Raw genomic sequence first — 24,670 nt, forward strand, 5'->3', positions numbered from 1 at the left:
ATCTATCTGGCTCCAAAGGCTATGATCTTAACCACTGCTCTAGGAACCCCAAGTTGGAAATCAAAGAAAGAAGGGCCACCCTCTTACAATGCATTTATCCTGAAGTAACTTGACCCAACAAATATTTAAGGCCAGGTATTCTCTTCCTGTTAGTTGATCAGTGTCACCACCCCTCATCCATTTAGTCAGTAAATACTAATTGAGCAGCTACTGTGTGCAAGCATTGTTGTAAGTGCTATGGATACAGCAATGAACAAAACAAACAAGTTCCTATCCTCATAAAACTCAGAATATATTATAATAAGAGAAGATAGGTAACAAACAAATCAACTAGTATGTAATGTGTCAGAGGGTGATTAAGTACAATAAGGAAAAATAAAGCAGGTAAGGGAGATAGAGAGTGATGGGGTGGTTTCTCTTTTGGATAGGGTGCTCAAGGAAGACCACCCTAACTGCCTGGGTGACATTTGAGCAGAGGCGTGAAGGTGTTAGGGACATTGCCCTGCAGAGGTCTGGGAGAATCGCGTTCCTGGCAAAGGGAACAGCAAATACAAAGAAGTAAGGATGAGAGCATGCCTGGAGACCAGGTTTGCTCTGCTTTGTAGGATCTCAAGTCTGCTTTCCCTTTTGCTAATTTCCAGGGCAACACTATCCTTGCTGTAAGGAAATCATAGGCCTACATTCAGAAAGTTCTTCTCACTGGTTTCACAGACAGAGGAAACGGAGGTAACTTTTGTTGCATTTACTTACATGAGCTTATTTATCCTTACAATGGCTCTGAAAAATAGGTATATTGAAATTATGGTCTGCTGGCTCCAAAACCTCTACGCCCTTTCCCCCATGTGACGTGAACCACATGACTTCGGGCTGATGTAATTCCTTCTTAAGAGCTCAGAGCACCTGGAAATCAGAACTTCAGGTCTTCAACCATCCATCCGACATCAGCTGGGAGCCTCCTGGGGGCCAGGCTCACGCTGGGCGCTGTAAGGACACAGCAATGAGCAAGACAGACATGGCCCCTCCTCCCAAGGATGGCTCTTCCTCCCAAGGATGGCTCTGACCACTCAGCAGGGCCACTTCCAAGACACACATCCTCAGTGTGTCACGTGCACTCTCACCCACTCTCCAGCCCAGGAATTCCTCCCATCCTAGCTCCGAGAGGGAAAATGAATCCTGCGCCTCTGGTCCTCAGCTAACTTTGAGTGACCAGGAGGGGCTCAGTCTCTGCCACCCGCCCCACTGGCTCTCCACCCTGCTCTGTGAAGTCCTCCTAGCTAACAGAGAGCTGGTTTTCAAGCTGAACTCTCCAGTTCTTGTCCACTGACTGAGTAGAAGAGGTAACTAAGATCCTGTCCCTTCTCAAGGGATGGAATCCCATAGGGTGGGCCAAGCCATTAGAAAATCAAAGACGGGTTTGGGGGTTCAAGACAGGGTCTAGCCAGTTCTCATTTGATCCAAACATTAGGCCTGACAATAAGCCCACCACACCCCCAGCCTCCAAAGAAAATTAAACTCCATCAAGTGTTGCCAGGAACACATCTCTCAAGTTCTCTCACAGAGGGATTAACTTCTAAACCCAGTGGATCAACAAACAGATCCAGGGACAGCCAACAGGTGAGACATGAGTCTGACAGGGGCTGTCAAAGCTTATTCAGAAATGGGCCTATCAGCCCACCACTTCCCTCCATCCAGAAAAACTAAAGAGGGTGGTTGGAAAGAAGACTTAGAGGGATAGCAGAGGGGAAGAGTGTTAAACTGCAGCTGAAATCCACCTCCCCCAACCTCAAGGGCTTCTCCTCCAGTGTCAACAAATATGCAACCAATTAATGTAATTGTAGAGTTATTTATGGTGCCCAGCAAAGTGTAGCTGGATCCTAAAAGACAAGCGTGGAAGCAGAGAAAAAACTCTTTCTCAGTTTTTGGTGTGCAGTTTTCTTGGTTGGATTTTTTTTCCATTTCCTTTCAGATGTTTCAGTCCACTTGTGGTACCCACGTGTCTGCTGGTCACGGCCCCTTCCAGTCGTTTTGCAGGTGTTCCTGTCTTGGGGGAAGAAAAGGGGGGGAACTAGAGGGAAAAAGCTAAAGGTCTTCAGATTTCAAACTGTGACCTGACATAGAAGACTTTTTCAAGGTTCCCCACTCTGACTGCACCCCTCTCCTAATCCTCTCCATCGACCCTTTCCATGACAACCACCACCAAAAATTGCATATAGAGACTTTTTTTCCCCATAGCTCTGTTACGTGACTGTTTGAAATGACAGCTGTGTGGCCATTCAGCGCCCCACACAAGACAGGTTTTAATTAGAGTTATTGAGGGGTTTGAATTGGCACAATTAGGACCAGCATTAATGGGGTCTCCATGTGTTCTTTTGAACAGTTTGGCCCTATTTTTTTGTCCCAGGGCAGGAGGGGGTTGCAGCTAATGAAGTTGGAGAGTGCAAATTATCTCAGCCAAAGGAGGACGAGTGTGAACCGCCCAGGGGAGGGGGCATGCAAAGAAAGCAAGCAGTCACATATGGTGGAAACACATGTTTGCACATACTTATTTTTGTGTCTTCCTTTTTTAACATGGTCCTTGTAGAAGGAAGTTGTGGCCACCAAAGTTGTAGCATTGGCTAAGAGGGGAAACAGAAAAGATGTGTATCGTATGCCACACTAAGGCAAACTAAGGAGGTGTGTGTGTGTGTGTGTGTGTGTGTGTGTGTGTGTGTGTGTTGTGTGTGTGTGTGTTACACTCATACATGTTTTTACACTTGCCCCAAATACTTCTGGGCATATTAGAGGAAGGGAGAGATACAAACTTCTATTATAAGAAGTCCTAACCCTTCATTATCTGAAATATTGATTGCTCCGTACTATCCCAATTTCCCATGACCTTTCTTTCCAGATGCCTGTCCTCCTCTTTAAAGTCCTGAAGCCCTTACCCTCTATGGTCTCTTAACAGGTCTCAGTCAAAAAAACATAAGTTCTATCCCCAAGTCTCTGAGCTCCCACCCCCCGCCCCGGCCCGTGAACGGTAGCCTCCAAGGGTGGGTACTGAGGATACTGGGCTAAAGCCTGGTAAGCCCTGACATCTCTGATTTCCCTATGGACCTGACCCTCTTCCCAGAGGGGCCTTTTGTTAATAGCATTTCCAGTAAAAAGTCAGTACAGCCACTTGGGTGGTAAGCAGATCAGAATTAGAAAAACAAATATGATGGAGCCCAGTTATCAATCAACTCTAAGTGAGAAAAAAGCAGTTGAACTGAAAAAGGCCTCAGTTCAATGTGGACCTAGAGCCTATGGTTGGCTTTTGAGTGACCCAAGAAGCTTTGGGGACTGGAGCATGGAACCATTCAGTAAGCTAAAGCAGCATCAGGCCACAGCAGGACAAGGAGATGGTGGAAGGGTCACACACAAGCTGCAGTTAAAATGTTGTGCGCGCTTACTTGTGAAAATCAGTTTAAAGCCCTTCCCATCATTGTGGGGCTGGTTGCCTGCCACAAGGTTTTATTTCACAACAGCCTCGGGCTCCATTTTGCATGGGTGATACCGCCTTCCTTCATGCTGCCTTCACTGGCCACGTTTCCTGATGTTTTAGCTCTTCCAGCGAGTGGCCAAGGCAACTCTTGGCAGAGTGAATGGAGGAGGGAAGTTGGCTCTCCCTCTGGGACCGTCTTGGCAGAGAGAAATGGGGAGAGTAGTTGAAGAGACGGGGGGCCACTCCAGAAAGACAGACAGATACCCAATTCAAAGTGCCCTCAGCATTCAATGTAGCTTTGGGTTCTGGTGTCCAGACAATTTGGCCTTGTCTGATTCAGCCAACTCTTCTTCTGCCACACCCTCTACAAACCACGGGGCTGACCTTTATGGAAAGAGTCCTACATTGCTGGTCAAATTGGTTTCCCCAAAAGATCAAATACTGAGCCCAGCAAAAACCAGCCTCCCAGCACACGCAGCATGCCACAGTTGCTTTAAAACAGTATTTCTCAAGGGGTGGGGAGTAGGGAGCTGTGCTACTGGTATCTAGAAGGTGATGGCCAGGGACGCTGCCATCCATCCTGCAATGCACAGGACAGCCCCACAACAAAGTTACCAAAGCCAAAATGTCAACAATGCACAGGCTGAGAGAGCCTGCTTTAACCTCAGACAGACCTAGGTTCAAACTCCAACTCTGCAATCTTAGCAAGCCAATAACCTCTCTAAGTTTTGGTTTCTACACCTGTAAAACAGGGATGTAAATACCTCACTCCTAGATAAAGCCTTGTAAGGGGGAGAGAAATACCCATTCTTTCCTTTTTTTTTTTTTCTTTTTTGTTGTAACTTATGAAGAATGTTCAGGACTATCTTTATTACAATCACTGAAAGAAAGTGGCATTTGGTAATCACTGCTGAAGTGTTCCAGGCCTGACATTGTCTTTTACACTTGCAGCTGTCACCTGCCTTCTTCCTGAGGTGTATTTCTCCCACAGGAACTAGAAGGCTGGGCGCCCAAGCCCTCTGGGGGACACCTTCAGGACACCTAATATTCTGAGCCAAAGCAACAAAGGAAAGGATTCTGCAGGCGCGTGTCCCCCTCTTTGCCTGAGGCCACCTGCACTGTGGTCCCGGCTGCGCCCCCAGAGACCGACCTTGGCAGGGAGGGGTGGTCTCATTTCCGGTGGAAGTGGACTTGAGGAGTTCGGCCTTTTCTTTTGAACCACTTGGCAGCCAAACGTCAATTAGCTGAGCCCTGAAAAATGAGTGCACTCTTTGCGCTGGGGGCGGGCGCCCCAGCCCGGCCTGGGGTGGCTGCTCCATTTCCCCTATTGTGCCACCAACAAGAGCGTTTTATTGAAAAGAGCCGAGTGCATCTAATGCAGTTATCCGTGTCCGCCCCATCGGGCCTGGGCTGGGGGCAAGGGCGCAGCTGCCACCGCCTCACACGCTCCAACAAAGGAGCCGCTTGGAGAATGTTCTCCCCTTTGAACGGCTCATATGGTTTCCATTTTTGAAAGGTCCCCAATCTTCACTTCCACCCAGCCCCCGCCCACCTGCACCCTCCCTGCTCCCCTCCTCTGTGCTTTAGCTGTGCACACCCCCCCACTGCTGCCCCATGTCTTCATGCCTCACCCTCCCACCCCCACCCCAGCTTGCGTGTTCGAGGCATGAACTTCCCCCCACTCCAGCCAGGGGCAACATCGCCCCACTGGACCCAAGTACCTGGCTTCACGGCCAGCCTCAGTTTCCCCACCTTCAAAATGCTGTTGTTCGATGCCACCTTGTGCCTTTGAACTCCAGTGGTCTGTGAGTCAACGAAGTGGTTTGTAAAATATGTGGCACACACATAATAATATTATAATTAAGAAATTTTAAATTGTAAAATTTCACAGCCTGGAGATAACCACTATCGACATTCCAGAGTATTTTCTTCTAGCCCTTTTTTATGTGTAATAAATCATATATAAAATTATCATTGTTTAACCAGGATCATGTTGTGTAAACAGTTTTATCTCCTGCTTTTATTTTATCTGGAGCGTTTTCCTCCGTTAGTAGTCCTTGAAAATATTTTTAAACAGCTGCAAGATTACGGCTTGTACCGTAATTGATTTAACTGGTTCCCCCATTGTTGGACATTTAAGTGGTTTACTGTTTGCTTGGAGTTTGTTGTTTTGTTTTGTTTTTTTCCCCACTGTTATAAATTTAAGGCGATTTTTTTTTTTAATAGAATTCTCAAGTGGCTTCCCAAGTTGACAGCTGGGACTAACCCCCTGCCCCACTATAAATCAAAGGCATAAGGCAGGCACTTCCACTTCTTCCTAGGGCTAGTATGGAGGGGAAAGGTCATCACTGGCCTCCTCCTCCCCTCCCTGACACCTCCAGGCACCTGCAAATTGAAAACTCTCAGTGTGAATCATGGCCTCTGTAAATTATGGCCTTGGGGCAAGTTGTATAAACCTCAGAGTCCTCAGCTACATAATGAAGATGCAATCATTCCAACCTCAGAGGGCCGTTGTGAGAACTAAATGAAATATGATACTCAATGTGCTTAACTGACGCCTGGCACCTAGAAGTCCCTCCTTGTTAACTGAGGTGAAATCCCCAGATGACTTTCAGGCCCCCCAGGCTGGTGGGGACTGGAAGAAGAATATGAGAAGTGGTCCTCAGAGCTCTCAAACCCTGCCCACAGAGCAGAGCGTGTGACTAGGACACAGATGCCTGGCTGCCCCATTTACTGTGTGACCTTGGGCAAATTTCCTAATCCTTCTGTGCCTAAGTTTCTCCACCAATAAAATGGGGAGTTGTGAGGATTAAATGAAGCAACACGTAAAAAGTACATGAAACATTGCCTGGCACATACTAAGTGCTCAATACATTTAGCTATCGTTATTGTGTACCTACTTCCTGCCCTGCTGGTGAAGGGTAAGGTCAGTCTCCCCCAGGAATGAATTTTCTCTTCCGTCTCCTAGGGCTAGCCCCTTCCGAACTCTTACCAACACAGGCTCCTGCCTAAACTGCAGGCCCAGCCTCACCTGAAGAATCTCCAGTCCTCGTGGAAAACTGGCCCCCCAGGCTCTGCTGCTGGGACTTGGCATTCCAGCTGGCTCAGAGAAAGAGGCAGGATGGGAGTGAGGAGGTTGCCTTGCCATGATCTTGAATCCCCTCTCTCGCCTTTTCAGGATGTTCTGTTCATTGGTCCACTTAACAGTAACATCGATGGCAGCCACCACTGAGTGCCCACTAGATGTCAGACTCACAGCTCATTTAATCCACACTGAAACCCTGTAAAATGTCGTAATAGCATCCATGAATTATCCCTATTGCAAAATGAAGTGTGGAAACTGAGCTCAGAATGGTTAAGCAACTTCCCAAACTGGTGGAGCAGAGATTTGAACTCATGAGAATCTGACCACAAAGTCCTGCCCTTCCCAGGACACCACATGGCTCAGGTTCCTTTTTTGGTGAAGTTGCAGAGTCACTTTCCCTGGAGAACATGCCCTGAGGAACCTAAAATGTGAGAACATTTGGGGTAGGGTTGCCAAATTTCGCAAATGAATCTGGATACCCAGTGTCACGCAGGGTCTCTGCTCCCACTCCCCGCACAAGAACGCAAGATATGGCAAGGCCAAAAAGGAACCCCAACAGAGCCATAGATAGGGGAGTCATACCACTATCGTCTCCCTGGAGGCTGGGTTGGTTGGCAGAGAAGCAGAAGGCAGAGTGCGGATCTTGTGAATCACTTCCTGTGTCTCACCCGGCCACCAGGAAGACCCTTGTGGGGGTACTGGCAGAGGTTTGCTCCCTGTGTGTCCAACCCAGCTGCCAGCGAGAATATAGTGGTATGACTCCCCTATCTATGGCTCTGTTGGTGTTCCATTTTGGCCTCACTATGTCCTGTGTTCTCGTGTGGGGAGCGGGACCAGAGACCCCGCCTGACACCCGGTTAACTGAATTTCGGATAAACAATAATTTTTTTAGTATAAGTGTACCTACTCCATGCAAGATTTGGACCATACACCTAAAATTCTTCATTACAAACCTGAATTCAAAGTTAAATGGGTGTCCTGTATTCTATCTGGCAGCCCTAGTTTGGGAGCTTCATACACACTCCCCAGCAGCCAGTTCAGCACATGAGAGGCACAGCCTGGGCCTGTGGATCATGTCACAGTGATGTGATGTTACTTTATCCCCTCTCATGTCTGAGCCGCTTCTCTAACGCAGAGGTTACACACACAGTCCCAATCTCCCGAGCCTCCTGCTGTTATTACAGTGCTTAGCGAAATGGTTGCCACCGCCCAACGGAAGATCTGTGCTTTCCAGTGTAAAATTGGAAACAAACATACAAAGCAGCTCGGGAAGCAGACCGAGTGGTTTATAGAAGTACAGTGTTTCGCAGAGGGCCTGGCACATGGTAAGGGCTCAATTCAGCTGCATTGACATAAGAAAAATATTGTGAAATTTTCATCAAGTAACTCAACCTAAAGACTTTCTCTTAAGATTTATTCAGAATCTTTTGGTTACAATGACAGAATCTTTGACCTAAACTTGACTTGGATTAAAAAGGAATTGATGGATTATGTCACTGAAAAGTCCAGGTGACCATAATGATCGCAGCCAACTGAAAGATTTCCCAATGCTCAAAGCCAGAACAATTTGAGCAACAAAATAAAGTATATTGGATTATATCTCAAAGTATAAAAGAAATACATAGGAGGCCATACTTATATAAATAAATGATTGAATAAATAAATGGGGGGGAAGAGGCAAATCTCCCGTGCAGAAGAATTCCAAATAATTTATGTAGATACCTCATCCTCAAGGGGAAGGAACATAAAACCCCACTCCTTAAGCATGGGCCGCACATAGTGACTTCTTTCCAAAAAAGTACAGTGTGGAAATGGGGATCAAAAATAACTTTACAGTGGAGAAACATGACAAACCCAATCTCAGCCAGGTGATCAAGGTCAACATCAACACTGATAATTCATGTTGACAATATGTACCCTTGATAGGATGTGATAAGAAGAGCAGTTTGCTTCTGTGGTCTTCCTCCAAAAACATACAACCCCAGTCTAATTGTGAGAAAAACATTAGACAAATCCTAATTAAGGGGTGTTTTACAAAATACCTGACCAATATTCCAAATGTGTCAAGGTCACAAAAAACCAATCTGAGAAATTTTCATAGCCAAGAAAAGCCTACATGTAATATAATATCCTGGATGGGCTCCTGGAACAGAAAAGGGGGTTGGGGGAAACTAAGAAAACCTGAATAAAATGTGGACTTTAACCAGAGGGTGAAGGGGGTGGGGGGTCAGAGAAGAGGGTAAGGGGGGTCAAATATATGGTGATGGAAGGAGAACTGACTCTGGGTGGTGAACACACAACAGGATTTATAGATGATGTAATACAGAATTGTACACCTGATATCTATGTAATTTTACTAACAATTGTCACCCCAATAAATTTTTTAAAATATTAGAAAAAAATGTGGACTTTAGTTAATAATAATGTACCAGTATCAGTTTGCTAATTGAAATAAATGGGCCATACTAATGTAAGATGTTAATAATAGGAAAAACTTGGTATGAGGTCTATGGGAACTCTCTGTACTATTTTCACAATTTTTCTGTAAATCTAAAACTATTCTAAAATAAAAAGGTTGTCTTAAAGAAAAAAGCCAGAAGCTTCAAGCATGCCTGGACTTGAAGCTCTAATAACATCCTCATATGTTGACTCTGCCTTCTTCTGTGTAGGCTTCAGTCTCCAAAGACAGCAATATGGTGGCACCTCCTCCACCACTGTGTTCTCTCAGGTTGGAGCTCAGCAGCAAGGAGCAACTGTTTCTTTCCCAGAATCCCAGTAAGGCTCTTCGTGTCTCACTGCATCTGGTTGAACCACGGGTTCACTTGCTAAGGACAGAGAAACGAGCAGCCCTAATTGGCTTATACCTGGCCTGTGCTTCAGCTCTGAGTCAGGGGCTGATTGTGAGGGAGAGATAAATGCACCAAAAAATTGGGGGCTGTTACCTAAAGCAGGTGAATGGATGTTTGGTGGTTAAAACTCATCAATGTCCAATGCTTCCTTTAACATTTTTGATGCTAAAATGTCCCTGTATGAAATGATGGTGACTTTTCTTTCTTTACTATCCCGACTTGCCAAAAGAGTTAACTACTCTGCATTCTTCATCCATGTGTTTTTACCTGATTCAAGCAATCCCAATATGAAGGAACCACTGTTCAAGTCTGATCCACAGAGCTAAAGCATCTTAGAGGAAAGAGTGGGAACAATGAATTGGCAGACCATCCTCACCTCCCTTTCGGATTTCATCTTGAGAGCCCAAGAAATTGATGTGACATCCTGTACAAGGACCAATGGGGCAGAACAGCCAGACGGCTCCCCAAGAAGAGTTCTTCTTGGGAGGAAGTAGGAAAGGTTAGGAAACCCCTAGTTGTCACAATCACATTCGTGACGCTTACAGTGAGCCAGACATACTCCTGAACAGGTACATGCATGAATGCCTGTGACCCTCGCAATAGTGCCCTGCAGTTAGTGTTATCACACCCATTCTATGGGTGGGAAAGCTGGTATCTGATCCCAGGCTCTGCGCTGGAAACCATTCTTTTAAAACAAAAATAGGAAAATGACCCCAAAATACAGATAGCATTCAATGTCCAGCTTCTCACCCCCCAGTTTTTTAGGCTTGGGTTACTGTTGACCTTCCTTTGGTTGGAAAGTCACTTCAGTTTTTAACCTTCAGGGCCCTGAACTCCGCAGAGTTAAAAAATAATTCATCCCTCTCTCCCTCTCTAAAAAAAGGAAATAAAAACAAGCAGGGGGAAGGGACTGAACAGGCTACCTGTGGAAAACACAGATTTGCAGTCTTGAGCTCAATTTGTGTGTTGAGCTGCATCTGTCTATTGTTTTTCCTTGGCTTGTGCATGAGATATTTGAGAGCCAACTTGGGTTTTTTTCCCTCTTCTTAGTCTGTCACTAGTTTGCATAACCAATTCACCCTGCCTGCTCCCCAGTTCTGGGCCTGGCACCCAGCAGGTGTTCAGAATGAACTGGCATTCCCTGGCAGGAGCACTCCCTCCTAGGAACACAACCTGGCCCAGGCCCGTGGTTAAAGTAGACGTGGGGACCCAGCATGCTGACCCTCTTTCAGGAAATTCCTGTGGGACTCTTCTGGCTCTTGGTTCCTCACTATTACCAGCCTTGAGTCCACAGTAATCATCAGAAAGAAAACCATCCCAAATCCAACTCACCATCTCCCACTATGAACCTGCCCTCTGTCTGTCTGTGTTCCCTGCCAGGAACACAGATTCTGCTGCCACCACCTAGCCAGTCATTCAAACCAGAGCCTAGGGCCTTCACACCCCAAAGCCAACCAGAACTGAAGCATGAAATAAACATAAAAGCAGCTCATGAAGCAGACCTAGTGGTTTATAGAAGTACAGTGTTTAACAGAGGGCCTGGCTCATAGTAAGAGCTCATATTAAGTAACAGTAATAATAAGCAGCATTATCATTATTATGGAATATTGTGTGCCCAAATCTAGCGGCGCTTGCTGTAAGTGGGTCAGGCAGATTCCAGGAACCAGCTGTGGCTAGGCAGAGAGCCTACCCCAATCCTACACAGTCTGGGCCTCCCTTTTTACATTTGCCAGGTAGAGACTGTTTGGAGAAGAAGCTCTGGAGTCCCTGGATGAAAGATGTTCAAATATTCAGGCTTTGCTGGACTTGTCTCTCAGCAGCTCTTCAATTCCTCAGAACGCCCACCACACTCCCACCCATGTCAAGCGGGGTGTCTCTGTGCTGGCTCAGGAGAGGCCTCAGCACCGCCTGGCCCACTGCCTGGCCTTCCCCAAGAGCATCTCCTGGAGAGAGGAGAAGGCCTGCAGGAGATCCCTTGCCTTCTAGGTCACGATCTCGGGGCGCTCTCTCCAGTTTCCCTACAGATCACTTTCTTTGCCCTAGGCTGGCTTTCTCAGCCGCAGGGCCAGTCCCTGTGCTGCACAGGCCCTAAACACTCAGCTGTTATTAGAAGTCCAGGCTTGCTTTCCAGAGAGCCCATGTCTTGTCCAGAGGACTAGGCCAGACTCAGGCAGTGCGTGTGCACACACACCCCACAATTCTTCTCCCAGTCCTCTGCCCTTCCAGCCCCTCCCCCACCTCCCCTCTGCTCTCAGCCACTTGCTCTGTTCCAAACTCCAATACCCTCAATGGTTTCCCAACTGCTGCCACTAATCTGGTTCTGCACGGAGAGAGGCAAGCTAGAGCTCCTGTGAAAACAGCCCCGACTGGCCCCAGCCTCTCACACCTGCACACTCCATTCATCCCCACTGTTTACACATTGCCGTCCACAATTAATGCTTTCCCAGCAACTGCAGTGGGCTTATTGCCCCACTGTCACATAGGGACCCCATTCTGAGCCCTTGTGTCTGTTAAATTGAGCATGGGGCCCTGTGATTAAATTAAGGTTTGTGGCTCTGCCACCCTGGCCCCCACTTCATCCCACTCTGCCTTTCCTCCTCCTCCCCCTTTTCCTCTTATCCCCCCTCCCCCTCCCATCTCCCTTCCCATTCATCACAGGGCCTCCTTGCAGTTTAATGGGGGGAGGTGGGCAAGGGGAAAATGGCCTGGCCCCTGGACAGGGAGGAAAAGTAGATGTCTTCCACTGACAGCAAGGATAAAAGGGGATGCGTGATCTCTTGGTGAGAGGAGACAGTGCTGGGACTAGAAAGAAGAGGGTTGTGTGGGGTCTTTGCTAAATTAATGAATCAATTCCTAGAACCAACACGGCGGAGTGATTAAGAGTATAAGCTCCAAGGTAAGATAGACTGAGTCTGGGTTTGATTCCTGTCTCTGACCCTTTGTACTTCTGGGATCTTATTCACATTATTAAGTCTTGGTTTCTCTGTGCTGGGCAGAGGGATCAAAATGAGCAAAGAAATATGTACCACCATCTATGAGATAATCCTGCAAAACAAAGAACAAAAATAAAGCAAAAATCCCTAAAATGGACCTGACTTCAAATCTAACTTTAAAAACAAAGGGGACCGAGGAACGTGTTAAACAACACCACAGTTACGAAATCAGCAAAAAGGAGGACATTTACAGGGCAAAGAATTAGTTTCTTCAACAACAAAAACAACCAAATTATGAGCAAAAATAGAAATGAGGAGGGAAACTACAAGTTAATAGAGTCATAAGAGCCATATCAACCAATTATAATATACAAGCCTTTTAAATCCTAATTCAAACGAACTTATAAAAATTATAAGACAATCAGGGAAATGTGTGTACTGCTCATTGATGATAATAAGGGATTATTAATGTCTTTAGGTATGAAAATGATATTGAGGTTATATTTTTAAGTCTTTAACTTTTAGAGATACATAATGAAATATTTACAAATAAAAATGATATAATGACTTGAACTTGCTTGAAAATAAGGGGAGTGGGGGAATAGATTAGGTATAGATGAAACAAAGCCAAGTGATGGGCACACAAGTTCAATAAACTATTTTTTCTCCTTTTGTGTATGTTTTAAATTTTTCATTTTAAAAAGTGTAAAAAGAAAGATAAATTGGGGACATGGTCAGACAGAATATCTGCCAAGATCTCCGACAATTACACTTCTATGATATGAGGTAATTATTAATCTATTCCAGTTACAATTATGATCAACGATTCTCCCAGAATTCCTCTGTTGACTTACGCATAGGTAGCTCTCTATCCATAACCTATGAAGATGAGGTAAGATGTAACACTAAGATCTCATGACCTGGGTCCTGGGCTTCACTCCTCACCTTCGGCGACCATTTTGCCTCCATGGTAATTCCGTTACTTCCACTTCAACCCTTGTTCCACTCTATTTTCTATCGATATTTATTGCCATGATACGGTAAGATCTTTGGAAACTTATTGAATACATAATTTAATTAACACATTAAATCTCTCAGAAATTTTAATTTAAATTATCAACAAAGAAAATACACAAGTGAAAAAGAGAGCAAGTAAGGGGAGGGCAGTAAGGTAGGAACTGTGAGACCAGCAGCCTGGAGGGGCCATCAGCCTGGACTCGGAGGTGGCTCAGAGAGGATGATGAAAAGGAAAACTGAACTGACCATCAAGGCATAATCTAGAATGTCTTCTAGGATCGTCTTCTGCCCCACCCAGAAGGGGCTCTCACCCACTGCTGCCTAAATGCAAGTCCGTGGTACCCCCGGAACACCAGCATTAGACACTACCTTAGTCCGTTCCAGCTACTGTAACAGAAATACCATAGACTGAATGGCTTTTAAACAACAGAAAGCTATTTCTCACAGTTCTGGAAGCTAGAAGTCTGAGTTCACGGTCGGTCGAGTTCTGGTGAGACAGCTTGGAGACTGCTATCTTTTTATTGCATCCTCACATGGTGGAGAACAGAGAGTGGAAGAAGACTCTCTCGTGACTCTTATAAAGGGAACTAATTTCATTCATGAGGGCCCCATCCTTGTGTCCTCATCTAAGCCTACTCACCCCCCAAAGGCCCCCACCTCCTAATACCATCACATTGGAGGGTAGGCTTTCAACATACAAATTGGGGGCGGGGGGCGGGGGGCGGGGGGCGGGACACAAACATTCAGCCTGTAGCTGACACCAAAGCTCAAGGCAGGTGCTCAGCAAGTACAGGTTTCCACACAACCACTAGGAGTCACAAGTTTCCTGGTCCCTCTGTGATCCACTGGGAGCTGACTATTCCTTGGTGAGCCTGCTTTACCCCACACCTCTTCTCTGCCAGATGTAACTAATCCAGTCCCACAGCCCCAGCTATGACTGTGTGTGAAGAAAGATAGAAGAGAAGCCACATGGGAGAGAAGTGGGGGGCCAAGGGGGTTGGCTTCCTAATCCTCCCTAATGGGGGTTCATTGAAGACATTGTCTTAATGTCTTCAGTGCCTAGCACAGATTATGGCACCCAGATCAATACACACACACACACACACACACACACACACACACACACACAAGCATAGAGAAACCCTTGACCCAATGATATATGTGGAAAATGAACTACAAAACAGATTTACAATAAGAGTAAAATATTAGGGAGGTTTTCATGTATTACTTCTGTCATTAAATATAGATTTTTTAAAAGAATATGGGAACACCAGAAATCCCAAAGTCCCTGGACCACTTTTCTTTAACCATGGAGTAAGTGGGTCTTTCTTCTGTACCTCATCGAGCCACAACAGCTCTCTAGAAGCAAAGCTATCTCCCAAGTAGAAGGGACCCCAAATCTCCATGAAAGGGAAAGTGAACAAACAAAATTGTCTGCTTTCCACAATCCCTCCCTTCCTTCCTTTCTTTCTCTTCCTTTTTTTTCTTTCTGTTCTTTTCAAGAAAACATTGTATCACATTTCCATTACACAGCTCATACATACTCATTATAGAGCAATCAGAAAAAAGATCTAGGTTTATCTGTACATGGTAATAATATGCAGCCGTTGAAAGGCATGCATGTTTTTAAGCATAAGGTTGATCTATATGTATTGACAGGGAATGATGTCCATGACATATTGTTTAGTGAGAAAAGCAAATTACAGCACAGTGTATACAGTGGGATCGCATTTGTATTAAAATATACATACATGTGTTTATATGTGCGTTCAAATGTCTGAAAAAATATATACCAACCTGTCCACAGCAGTCCTCTCTGGGGAATGATGAGAGGGAAGGCACGTATATACTTCTGTCTGGTTTGAATTTCTCACAATCCTGTAGTACCCATGTAATTCTTTTTTAATCTAAGAAAGTAAAAAAACAAACAAACAAACAAAAAAGTCACTTATAATCCTTATTCCTCTTTCCCTGCCTGATATAATCACTGTGAATGTTTTCTAAGCATGTAATGCACACACTATTTTTATTTACACAAAAGGGATTATATTATGCATATCATTTCCATTTAACCTGCTTTTCTCCCCTAACGACATAGCATGAACATCTTTCCAAATCAATGACAATACATCTTTCATCATTTTAAATGGTCATATATCTATTTAGGTTGTTTCCTCTTCATACCCCTATTTTTTAAAAAGGCTATTGTCAACATCCTGGGCAGTGATATCTCTGTGCACATCCGTTGTTCTGTCTTTAGGATAAATTACTAAAAGTGAAACTGCCGGATACAAGGATGTGCAATGCTTGTTAAGGATTTTAATCTACGACACCAAATTGCCTCCCGGAAAGGCCTTGACAATGCTCCCTCCCCCAGCAGCTTGTGGGCCAGCCTAGTGTCCACATCATCTGTCCCCTCCATGAGTTGAGTGCCACTCTGAAATTTGTGTTCATTTGGTAGTTGAAAAAAATGTGATTTCTGTGCTGTGTCATTTTAATGATCCTTCCTTGGGTTACTGCTAGGACTGGACATTTCGTAATGTTTCTCAGTCATCCACTTGTCTTGTTCATGTGTTTTTCCAATATTCCCACTGGGCTGTTTGTCTTTTTCCTACTGATTTGTAAAAAGCTCCTTATATAGTAAGGGTATATTGATCACTGTCTTTATATATGTCATTTTCCTACGCATGTCACTTTCGTTTTTAACTTTGTTTTTTTAACACAAAAAAAGTTTTTAGACTTTGAATTAAATGTATCAGTCATCTCCTTTATAGTGTCTGTCTTTGGTGTTACACTTAGAATATCCTCTCACTCCAAGACTATGTAAATATTTACCAATACTTCCTTCTAGTGTGACATTAAACTCTTCAATCCAAAAAAAGAGAATGTAGGAGGAAATCAGAGTGCCATTTTTTTGTTGTTGTTCAAATGATTTTAATTATTGGCATGTATGATGTTCTTAATATGTAAATAAAGTTTTAAAACCTGAAAAAAAATTAATTTCAATTTATACAAATAATTTGCAGATATTATGCAAATACCCCTGATTATTGACAATCATAAACCAAGACTGGGGCATGTGCGCCCTCACCCCCACCCCTCCACCTTCCCCAAGCCCCCAGGGCTTCTTGGCCAGGGCTGGCAGCTCGTAGCTGGGCTCCAGCCATGCGGAAGCAGCAATTATCCTTGGCAGCAAGACCCAGGCTTGTGACTGACCAAAGGAGGTCTGAGAGTCATTTCAGTGTGAATCTCTCAAACTCCTTTTTTTTAGGCAAGCTGAGAATGGGGGTAGAGATGTGCCTAAAGTTTGAAGAAACCTTAGTCCCCATTTTGTTTCCCTACCTGGCTCATGCCAAAAACACATCCAGAGCTTTCCATGCAAACTCCAGGGAATTTGAGGAGTTGCTCCTAATGAGAGAAGGAGCCCAGGCAGCAGGTCAGCAAAGCCTCTGCTTTATCTTGGAAGTGAGGAGGGCTAACTGTTGGAATCTGAGTGAGTCTCTGTAATAGAAAAAGCCCACACCTGTGGGGCTTCTCCCACTTGAGGAGACAAAGAGATCCATAACCTGCCTCTCACGTCCCATCACAACCATCTCCACCCTGCACCAACGCCACCTGGCCAGAGGATAACCAGGAGTTTCACAGCCCACGTTTCTAAAAATCAATTTTAAAAAAATAATATGGTCTGTGGGGAATAACCGCTTAATGGACATGGGATTTTATTTCAGATTAAATGTTTTGGAACTAGACAGAGGTGGTGGTCGCACAACATGTAAATGTGCTACATGTCACTGAATTATTCTCTTTAAAGTGGTTAATTTTTATCCTATATGAATTTTACCTCAATTAAAAAAAATAAGATGGTTTGATGCAGTGGATGAATAGAAAATTAACACCCAAGAATCAGTTACCTTGACATAGAACAGAAATATCCAGGTAGAAAAGGAAACTCGAGGGAAAGTCCACTTTAATAGCAACCAAAACTATGAAATACAGGATTAAATTTAACAGAACTGGCATGAGATCTGTGCATTTAAAATTATTATACTTAATTTAAGGGTAGGACAGACATAATTTGAATATAGATGGAAAGATTTGCCAGAATCCTAGACAGGAATCCTGAATATTGTGTAAATGGTAAATCTACCACGGTGTTTTATAAATTCAATGCAATCTTAATCAAAATCCCAAATTTTTTTCTGGAAGTTGACGGTTTTACTATATATAATTCATTTAAAATATAGAAAATACAAAGTGTAATCCCTGTAATTTGCCCATAATCCTAAACGGCACACATAACTTCTTTCAGCAGTCTTATTGTATCATCTTACGCGTGTGTACGTTTTTGGAAAAGCTATAAAAGACAGTGGCAGAGCTCTCAGGCACTGTCAGAGTTGATCCCAAACTCTGCAGCTTACAGTTGTGTGTATGATTTTTAGCCAGATTACTTAACCTCCCTAAACCTCAATTATCTCTTTTGCAAAATGGGGAGGATATTAATACCTACCTCATAAATATGAGGATTCGATGAAATTATCATGTCTGAGTACTTAGCCTAGTATTTCAGGCATAATGGATCTCAGCCTCTACACACTCTATTTACTCCCCCACGCCCAACCCCCAGTAGTCACTAGGTGTTGGGCAATACCATAAGAAGTGACTTACTGCCATCTGGTGGCAGAATTGGTAAGGGCAGCTAAGATTTTCTCCATTGAAATGATTCAGGTAAACACAGAATGTGATCTACCGCACACAGAGCAATCATTTTTTCTCTTTTATTGAGATATAATTGACATGTAACATTGTATAAGTTTAAGGTGTACAATGTGATGATTTGATACATTTATATATTGCAATCATTTATCTAACAACGCTCTAGGAGCTGCAGGGAATGTAAAGCTAGATCATTTTTTTGGCACCTCTGTATATGTTATAAAGAATAAAACATATACATAAGTATGCATTTCCCAGATCAAGAAAGAGAACCTTGACAGTGACTTTTAAGGCTGTATCTCTTCCCCACCAAGAGGAATCCAATCCAATAATGTTTTGCATCTTGTTTTGGTCAGAATGCATGGCTGAAAACCACAGAAATCTACTGTGATGGTCTTAAACAAAAAGGGAGGTTGTTGAAAGAAGAGAGGAGTTCTCACAGAACTCATAGAAAGCTGAAGGGTCAGATTAGATTTAAATAGGCAGGAACCAGCAGGGCTGGAGGCTGGCCTGCCACCCTCAACACTGGGTAACTTCCCCCACAATAAAAATCTATTTTACCTTTGCCTTTAAGGCACCCTTCACTCACAATAAAACAGTTTTCTAAACCTGGGTCCTGTGCCTACAGCAGTCAGGGTGGTGGCTTCTGGGAGTTCAAATCCTGAAAACTGTCCATTGTCCTCGAGTGCCCCAAAGTTGCCTGGCTGCTCCATCCAAACCTGTTTCTGTCCTCCACGAGATTTCTGTCTGGGAGGGAAGCCATGCAGGCAAATAGAGAACTGAAGAGTGTGTGCAAAGTGTCCTGTGATGTTGCCAGATATTTACTGAGTGCCTCCACTGAGTACACACAACTGTGACAAACATTCAGGGAGGCGGAAAATACTTCCCTCCAAAGAGAGCTGAGCTCCTACAGGATGGGAAGGATCCCAAAATGGCGTCAGGTCAAGGAAGATCTTGTATGTCTTCCTAAAGACTTTGGATTTTAATACTGTGGGTGTGAAGGTCTGCTAAATGGTGTGTGTGTGTGTGTGTGTGTGTGTGTGTGTGTGTGTGTGTGTGTTGAGCAGAACTGTATACTGGGAAGGGTATACTGAGGATAAGACTCAATTCAAGGAGATCTGTTGGTCATAAGGTTGAACTGACTCAGTTTGGCCACTGCTTGGATTCTCAGAAGAGAAAGGCAAAGGGAGGTATTGGGGCATCTCTATTCTCACGGCTTTGGTGTAATTCTCCTGGCCCAGCTCCCTCCCCTCCCCTCATTCTCTCTCCCCTGAGAATATACAGTGACTCAGCTGAAGGGTAAGCTTGGGATAAGGAGCCAAGGGATGTAAGTCAGCCTTTTCCTGCCTCCTTCTCTGGGGAGCCAGCTTCCAGCAGGCAGCCACATTTAAATCTGAACTTCCAGTTCGTGAGATTTTCAAGGAGTTTTGATACCACCCTCTCCTGGGTTCTGCTGCCTCACTTGTCATTCTTTCTGTCTTCTTTGTTCGACCTTTCTTCTTTTCCCCAACCCTAAATGCTGGGAAGCCTCAGAGCTCTGACGTCAGACCTTTGCTCCGTATCCATGTTCATCTTCTCCACAGTCAGCATCAGAAATGCCGTCCATACACTGGTGACTTCCAAATGTGTGTCCTGACTTTTCCTCTAAATTCCAACTCCATATTTAATTCTTTGGATGACAAAGAGACCTCTCACTCAACATTTCCAAAATTTATTCTTGAATTTCCCCTCCCCAAACCTGTGCCTTTCTCAGTGTCCCTCATCGCTGTAAATGGTACCACCAATAAACCAGTCACTCAGCCCTCACGTCTTACCTCTCAGACCTTCCACTGAGGCTCAGGCTCTGGTCAGCTCTGCTTTCAGAATCCATGCAGAATCCAATCAGGTCTCGCCGCCCCCAAGGTTCACACTCTAGCTCAGTACTGTCCAATAGAAATCTAGTGCAAGTTGCAAATGCAAGCCACATATGCAATTTTAGATTTTCTAGAAGCCAGGTTTTAAAAGTCAAATGAAGCAGGTCAGATTAATTTTAATCACATATTTTATTAACCCAACATAGTCAAAATATTATCATTTCAACATGTAATCAATATTTTTAAAAGTTATCAATGTGACGTTTTCTTTTCTTATCTTTGCAGTAAGTCTTCAAAATTGAGTGCATCTTTTACTCTAGTGGCATATCTCAATTCAGACTACCTACATTTCAAGTGCACAGCCAACATGTGGCTAGTGTCCTCCATGTTGGACAGCCCGGAGATAGCCTAAGAACCTTCATCTGTAGTCTGGATTATTACAATAGTCTCCTGCTTCCGTACTTGTTTTGCTGAAGGCATTTCCACACAGCAGCCAGATCTGACAGAGTCAGATCGTGTCACTTCCTTTTTTAAAAACTTCAGTGGTTTTCTACCATTCTGAGAACAAAATGAAGGACCCTTTCCATGTCTGACAAACACCAGCATGGTCTAGCTGTGGCTTCCTCTCTGTCCTCATCACTTACTCCTGGCTCCCTCCCTTGGTTGCTTCACTCGGAGTCTCCTTGCTGCCCACCAAGTCTGCCAAACAAGGCCCCAGCCCAGGCGCTCTCCACTGGCTGTTCCCTCTGCCCAGAACACACTTTCTGCAATCATGGTCTGTCTGTGCACCTTACTTCCTTTCATCCCAACCATGAAGTCCTTTCAAACCCAGACAATCACATGCCCTTAGGGCCACAGGAGTCTCAGAGAAGGGGAGTTTGTCAGCTTGTGCCCTCTCTGCTCAGATGTGCCACCCTGCCATCTCCACGCGATTGCTGCTGGCCACAGCAGGGGACTCTAGGATCTCAGTCCATTCCCCCAGACCCCAACTGGGAAGGAGAACAGGTCCACTCAGCCCTAAGAACCCCCCAATTTATTACGGTGATTGAACCCAACCCAGGGTCGTGACCCTGAGTGGGGTAGAGGCAACAGGGTACAAGCCATTTGATTGGCTTCGTTTCTCTCTGGCTTCCTCTCTGAATCTCTTCCCTCCCCCTCCCAGACCTTGTGAAACTTGTTTAGGCCTTGGTCTTAAAAGCCAGCAAGATGCTTCTCTCTGCTTTGAGTTTCAAATAAAAAACTGAGTATCCACATCTTTCTTTATCTCTGCATTTCTGAAATCCTTCTCTGAAGATCTGAGACCTTACCAGCCAGGCTGGGGAGGGCACAGGATGTGGGCAGTGTGGATTTAGGGATGGGGAACGTTAATAATCAGCATTATCATTCTGCCACTAATTAAAAGGTATTTCTACTATTGCAAGACACCTCAATCATAAAAATAAAAGACTGGTGCTAAAATGATCCATTATATGACGTAATGACACCAGGATGGGTTACAAATTCTCTTTTTGTTGCACAGCCCATGATTTCCCCAGGAGGGAAGGTCGGTGTGTGGAAAGGAAGGCCCTGAGTCTATAATCCAGAAACACACTGTGTGTTGCCTTGGTGTGTGCTCCTGCATGATTTCCCATGGTACACCTGGAGGGCTGCAGCCTCCAACCTGCCGACCAAGGCACGTGCATGACGAGTGCAAGTAGGTGCCTAAGGAGGCAGGAAGAGCTGGGTTCAAGGCTGGCAGAGAGAGATGCACACATCCCTAATCGGTGGTCTCCAGGAGGCTGCTGCTCCTCTGAGCTCACCTGCATGTTGTTTATTGCAGTGTTTATCTGGTCCAAATCTCTTACACTTCTTTGATTAAATTCTAACTAGCCTGTGTGGAGACTTAGAAGCACCTCGACAGAATCCTGGGTCCTCTAGGCACCCAGTTGGATATATAAAACATTAACCATGCTTATCTCTGGGTGGTGAGATTTTTGTTTTCTTCTTTGTGCTTATCTTTATTTTCTGCCTACTCCAAAATATACCCTTGTGACTTGTGTAATTTTGTTTAAGCTTTAAATAAATCAATGTTATAAAGGACTCCTGACCCTGTGAGTCCCCAGCTTTCCACCTGGGGCTTTTAGTCTCCCATGCACTTTGCTCTCTTCTGCCCACAGAATATTTGCTCACATTTGCAAGCAGGTGAGAAGTGCCTCAGGGGATGAAGCTGACCTCCTCTCCACCAGCCTCACCATTTTCTTTTTTTCTTTTTTTTTTTTAATTTTTTAAATTTTATTAGTTTAGACGTTTATCATTTATATCCCGCACACTGTGTGAACTCCCCTCCCCCATCCACTATCCCTCTGACATCGCACAGAGCCATTATACTTCCATTGTCTCTATTCCTAATGCTGTACTCCGCTTCCTGTAACCATATACATACATATATATACATGCATATATATATGTATATACATATACATATATATATAAAATTATAGTTGGCATTCATTATTGTTCAGCTTCAGGTGTACAGTGCAGAGATCAGGCATCTACATCACCCCTGAGGTGGTCTCCCAAATGGGACACGTGTCCATCGGATACCCTACAAAATCTTTACATTATTGATTACGTTCCCCAAATTAATTTTCAAAACTCCATGGCCATCGTGTGGTTACTGACTATTTTCTAAACCCCCCACCTTCCCCTTACCCCCGCCTCCCTGCCCATCTAGCAACCCTCAGTTTTTCTTCTATGTCTCCAAAACTGTTTCTGATTAGTTCATTCACTTATTCTTTTCTTTAGATTCCACATATAAGTGAGATCATATGGTACTTGTCTTTCTCTGTCTGACTTACTTCACTTAACATAATGTTCTCTAGGTCCATCCATGTTGTTGCAAATGGTAAGATTTCTTTCTCCTTTATGGCTGCGTAATACTCCCTTGTATAAATGTACCATTTTCAGTATGAGTGGTGCAGGAACCACAGAGAGTGTGGCAGTAAGCCCAACCTGCATGATTCTGGGAGGACACTGAAGAACGTCTTCAGGAAAAGTTGTACGACGCAGGGAGTTGTCTTCCCCAGCCCCCATTCTAGCTCATCGTAATCATCAAGTCTGTGAAAGACCTAATGCCCTCCTCTTACCCGCGTCCGCCTGACTTCTCAGTTCTCAGAGATGGGCCAAGTTCTCTATTATCATATCACCGTGATCACCTGAAAACCTGCTGAGACCGCCCACTATGCAGCCTCAAATTCAGACATTTTGCAGATGTGTTTGTAGCATATGAAGAGTTGTACCCCGGGACTGGTATCGCTGTCTTCAGCCATAGGAAGAGCGAGGAGCTGTGAGCTATTCTTTCAACAACCCCACTTCCAGCACATTTTATATTTATCTTGGAATGGGATCAATATTCTGAGAGTGCATGAAAGAGAGCACTTGCTATCTTTGCTGATTTAGCAGCTTGCATACACATTTCCCCACCGCGTGTTAGAACAATGAACAGGTACCATTTTGCTTTAATCTCAACAGATATATAACTTACAGACAATGCTTAGGATCGTGTGAACCCCTTATGATCCCCCTTCACTAACATATCCCCTCCCGCAACTAATCTAACCCTAGAATCTCAGATTGGAAAATAACATGATAGTCTCCTTGTCCAGCTCCCCACCTGATGCTTGAGTCCCCTGAAAAATGGTCATCTCCGCTTAAACCTCTTCCACCCATCCAAGCCCCTGTGATAGGCCCTTCCAAGGTACTTCATTCCTTTTTTAGATAGTGGGAAGTTAAAAGTGTTCCCTATGTGGATGCAAATACAGATTCACCTTCCCAACTCTGCAATTCCCAAATTCAAAATGTTCTGAAATCTAAAAATTTGTTTGTAACTCCGTTGACAGCAAACCCTATTCTAAACTGGTATGAGGCAATTTATAGTCTTTATTTACTCTTCATATGATTTACTGCAGAAATATTGATGTGTTTGATTATGGTACCAGGCCCCAGTTGGGATGTTAGATAATATACTGTATACCCTCTTGTCAAACTTTAAAAAATTATGGGAAGGTTTGAATAAGAAATTGTAAACCTGTATCTGTTTCTCTAAATATGATATTTTGGTCTTCTATATTCCAATTTATTTTTTCCATATCATCTATAATTGATTGAGAGAGATGAATTAAAGTGTCCTATTTATTTGCTTGTCTGTTTTTTTCCCTTTGGCTCCTGTGACTTTAGCTTTATGAATATTGTGCTGTTACTTGGTCCATAATTTTTCATTGTCATTGTAAATTGCATCTTTGGGCATTTTAAAGTGCCTTTTTTCATATTCACCTTATGTGATATTAAAATTATGACCTGTGCTTTCTTTTCTTTGCATTTGCTTCATATGCCTTTAAACATACTTTTGTTTTCAACCTTTCAGAAAATACTTTGTCATAGATGGATCATTTGCTTAATAACAGTATAAAGGTGGGTTTTGCCTATGGAAGAGTCTGAAAATCTTTTTTTTTTTTTTAATAGGTGAGTTAAGCCTATTTCAACATTTATTGATATGTTACATATATTAGCCTTAGTTCTATTATATTAATATTATACTTTCTGTTTTTATCATTTTCATAAAGCTTTCACTATGTAGTCTTTGTTGCTATAATTCTTCTCAAATTTAAAAAGGTTTTTATTTTTGCTGTAGTTGTTACTTTTATAACAAAAAATTTAAATAACACCTCCAGTTTTCTATTATCTAACAAATGTCTATTAGTTCCTTACTATGAACAATAAAA

At 43.8% G+C, this 24,670-nt stretch overlaps 1 long non-coding RNA gene across 2 annotated transcripts; it reads right to left on the minus strand.

The window, feature by feature from the left end:
• Positions 1-727: 727 nt before the first annotated feature.
• Positions 728-23,302, minus strand: LOC141570818 (uncharacterized). 2 transcript variants are annotated; one of them, XR_012495272.1, is made up of 4 exons: positions 23,036-23,302; positions 19,872-19,994; positions 15,142-15,251; positions 728-981 (listed from the first exon to the last, which is right to left on the minus strand). It is a non-coding gene; the product is annotated as an uncharacterized LOC141570818 (long non-coding RNA). The 2 variants fall into 2 exon arrangements; XR_012495271.1 differs by lacking the exon at positions 728-981 and adding an exon at positions 6,527-6,741.
• Positions 23,303-24,670: the final 1,368 nt, after the last annotated feature.

The sequence above is a fragment of the Rhinolophus sinicus genome, linkage group LG03 (genome assembly GCF_036562045.2).
Source record: "Rhinolophus sinicus isolate RSC01 linkage group LG03, ASM3656204v1, whole genome shotgun sequence".
NCBI lineage: Eukaryota > Metazoa > Chordata > Mammalia > Chiroptera > Rhinolophidae > Rhinolophus > Rhinolophus sinicus.